This window comes from Talpa occidentalis, unplaced genomic scaffold (assembly GCF_014898055.3).
Source record: "Talpa occidentalis isolate TD23 unplaced genomic scaffold, MPIMG_talOcc4v2.1 talOcc4.9, whole genome shotgun sequence".
NCBI lineage: Eukaryota > Metazoa > Chordata > Mammalia > Eulipotyphla > Talpidae > Talpa > Talpa occidentalis.
Window position 1 is genome coordinate 108,656,825 of NW_023605305.1, and position 4,057 is coordinate 108,660,881.

Sequence of the window (4,057 nt, forward strand, 5' to 3'; positions counted from 1 at the left end):
AAGACATTTATTTATGCATACAAGAATTGGGGCCTCCCCGGTGGCACAGCGGGTTGACTGCAGCACCGTGAAGCTGTCCACAGCCTTTTTTTTTTTATATAGGTTTATTTATTTATTTATACAAGCACTGGGTACAGTCAGAAGCGCGGGAGGGTGAGAGAATTCACCAGAGCCAGAGCGGGGAGCAGAGCAGGCAGACTGATGAAGTACACTGCTGAGGGGAGCAGCGGGCGGCAGGAGAGGTCTACGCGCCATGTGGAACCCTTGCCCTGCGGCCGGGAATCGAACCGGCGCTGAAGAGGCTGTGGGCAGCTTCGCAGCCCAGTGCTCAACTGCTGCGCCACCAGGGAAGCCCTGTCCATAGCCTTTGCAGCATAGGTTTGATTCTCAACCAGCCGGGGAGAAACCCACATGGCACGGCAGACCTCTCCCGTCTCACCCGCTGCACCCCTCAGCAGTGTATTTCGGTCAGTCTGCCTGTCCTGTTCCCCACTCCGTCTCTGGTGACTCCTCTCACCCTCCCGCGCTTCTGACTGTACCCAGTTCTTGTATAAACAAAAAAATAAATCTTAAAAAAAAAAAAAAGAACTGGGGTACAGGCTAGAGGTGCGGGGGTGAGAGGATTCACTAGAGACAGAGTGGGGAACAGAACAGGCAGACTGACCGAAATACACTGCTGAGGGGAGCAGCAGGAGAGACGGGAGACGTCTGTTGTGCCATGTGGGTCAGCTCCCTGGCAGGGGATCAAACTGAGGCTGCAGTGGCTGCGGGTAGCTTCATAGTGCTGAGACAACCACTTGTACCATCAGGGAGGCCCCAAAAACCATGTAGAGTGTCTTGCCCAATCTCCACTCCCTTCCTGGCCCCATAAGCTCTAAGTCCTCTGAGGGCAGAAACCAGTCTCATCTCTCCAGATCCAATGTGTAAAAAGGCATTCTATTACAGAACTTATATATTATAAAGTTGCCTACAAACATTGAACTAATGATTATTGAAATATTACTCCCAAAAGGGTTTAGCTTCCTGTGAACTCCTGATTACATTTTTGTCAACCGATCAATATATAACCTTGCTATAACCTTTCGTACGTTCCTATTTAACATACATTGTTTATTCATTAACATTGAACTCACAGGGGCCTCCCGGGTGGCGGGTGGCGCAGGGGGTTGGGCAAAGCACTGTGAGGCAGTCTGCAGCCTCTGCAGCACGAGTTCAATCCCCCGGTTCAATGCCCCAGCGGGTCAGGGAGCAACACACATGGCGCAGCAGACCTCTCTTGTTTCACCAGCCACTACCCTCAGCAGTGTATTTCGGTCAGTCTGCCTGTTCTGCTCCCCACTCTGTCTCTGGTGGATCCTCTCACCGCCCCCTCCCCCCCCACCTCTGGCCTCTACCTCAGCTCTTGTATGCATAAATAAATAAATCTTTAAAGAAAAAAAAGTTGAACTCACAGCCAACAGCGCTATAGTTCATGCATAACATGGGAATTTTCTCTGCAAGGGAAGAAAAAAGATAATATTCCTTCACCCACCTGGGTACCTGGGTTCTTGACTGAGACATCTTAGGAAAACTGAGTAACTCGCCAAGATTAATTAAGCCATCTTCTTTAAGGACATCATCAGCTAGGCCTCCCTGGTGGCGCAAGGCGGTATTAGGAAGCTATCCCGAAGCCTTTGCAGCAGGAGTTGGATCGATCTGGCCTGCCAGGGAGCAGGCCACAAGAGCAGGCCTCTCCTGACTCGCCCGCTGCTCCCCTCAGCAGTGTATTTCAGTAGATCTGCCTGTTCTGCTCCCCACTCTGTCTCTGGTGAATCCTCTCACCCCCCCGCATCTCTGGCCTGTACCCCAGCTCTTGTATGCATAAATAAATAAATCCTTAAAAAAAAAAAATCATCCGCTAAAAAAAAAAAAAGTACGTTAGGAGGTTGGGAATCTAAGGGAGGCCATTTGTGGGGAGCTACCAGAAAAGCAAGACTAACACAAGCATGGTGGTTATGGGGATCGATCAGTTCCTGCCTCCTCTGTAGATGCGGGTATAAGGAAATTTGGTTGCCCCCCCTCCCCCAGCCCCAACCATCCTGATCCAGAAGGGAGACACCCTTACAGATGGAGATTTTCCTTTACACATGTAAATATCTTTTATTAAGGGCAACCCACACAGCTTTCACAGAGCCTCCTATGTCTGCAGTTTCCCTAGATAACCAGCCTGTAATAACCCTTATACCAAAGAGACACTCTGGTGGCAAGTTTTGCTCTCTATCCCTGAGTCACATCACAGCCTTCTCGTGCTTAGTAACTCTAGACAGCACTTTAGGGCTACACTTGGAGACATTTTAGGCAGTGAAATTGCAACAGGGTGGTCCCCAGGAAAGGGGGAGGTTCCCTGCCCCACCCAAAGGAGGGTGGAGCTGAGCAGCAAGAGAAGAAGCTGCAGGAAGAGGAAGGAAGGAGGGCCTCCCCGGTGGCGCAGTGGTTGAACGCTGGGTTGCGAAGCTGCCCGCGGCCTCTGCAGCGCCGGTTTGATCCCCGGCTGCTCCCCGGCCACCAGAGGAGGGTCCCACATGGCGCGCAGACCTCTCCTGCCGCCCGCTGCTCCCCTCAGCAGTGTACTTCGGTCCTTCTGCCTGCTCTGCTCCCCGCTCTGGCTCTAGTGAACTCTCTCACCCTCCCGCACTTCTGACTGTACCCAGTGCATGTATAAACAAAACAAACAAACAAATAAATAAAACATGCCTCTATTAAAAAAAAAAAAAATTTAAAAAAAAAAATTAAAAAAAAAAAAAAAAGAGGAAGGAAGGAAGCAGGATGGAGCCAGGAGACCTGGAGGAGGTGCATGGAGCCTAGAGACACGTGAAGAAACTGCGCTTGTCTTTGGGTTGTGGACTGGGTGACACAGACGTGGGTGAGACCCATGGGGAGGTGACAATGGCAGCTTTTATCTTGATGTTGATTTTGCTCTTTTCCTTCCGGGCTTGTCTGGTTGTTTCTGACCCTTTTCTGTGGGTCCCCACTGGAAGATGCTTTAGACTTGTGGCAGGCTTTGGGGCCTTGTTCTGGGCCAATCCCATATGGATGGACTTTTACCCACGAGGGGACGGGTAACTTTGGGTGCTTCATTTAGAAACTAGACTCTTTGCCTTACCTGTATTGTTTCCTAGTTTTATTAAAGTTCCTTCCCATTAAAGTCTCCTGTGTTTTGTGTTGATGCGGCGGATGGCAGAACCCATTTAGAATAGGCAGGTTTGCGGGGCTTGGGCTGCCCCTCTCCCTGTCCTATAACAGATTCACCAATAAAAAGTACAAAAATGCAAAAAATGTGACCAGAAATAGATCATGAAAGGACATTCACCGGTAATATGAGCTTGTTCCACCTCAGCTGGAAACGTGCACAGTAGGCAACTCAGATTTTTTTGTTGTTCTGCCCATGTCCGTGAATGATGGCAAAAGCACCCCAAGTATTGATTTGGGGGTGACAAATAAATTTTAGTCAGTGAATTTGCAAATGGAGTCTACAATAAGGAGGGTCATCTAAACCAGGCACAGCCTCTCCTTTGGTGATGATGGTAGATGACCCATTTGAGCATTTCAGATTTAGGGCTATTTCTAGTTGCCTTAGGGGATACAGTGCAGGCAGAATACATCCAGTGAGACAACATTCAAATGCTGAGTCGTAGAAACCAGGAAACAGTAATGAGAATTGAGAAAGATAGTACTTAAAAAGGAAAAAACAGAACTTCTAATATCCTTCTCCAAACGAAACTCTAAATTTAATCAAGTAATGCCATCAGTGAAAGTTAACTTCCCGATGGTCTTGCGTGTTACTAGGACTCATACCAGATTCTTCTAAGTGTGGGTGGTTTGGGGAAAGGCCTCAAGGAAAGGCCTTTCAAGCTGGATGTGGAAATGGGAAGGAAAACCTTGCTAGAATTGTGTGAAAATAATCACACCTCCTTGTAGAGTGGATTTGTCCAGATGAAACTGGTTTGCAGAGGTTACACTGTAACCAAAGCCACAGTATTCATTTTGACCCAAGTCCTTACTACCTGAATGCTGCCTG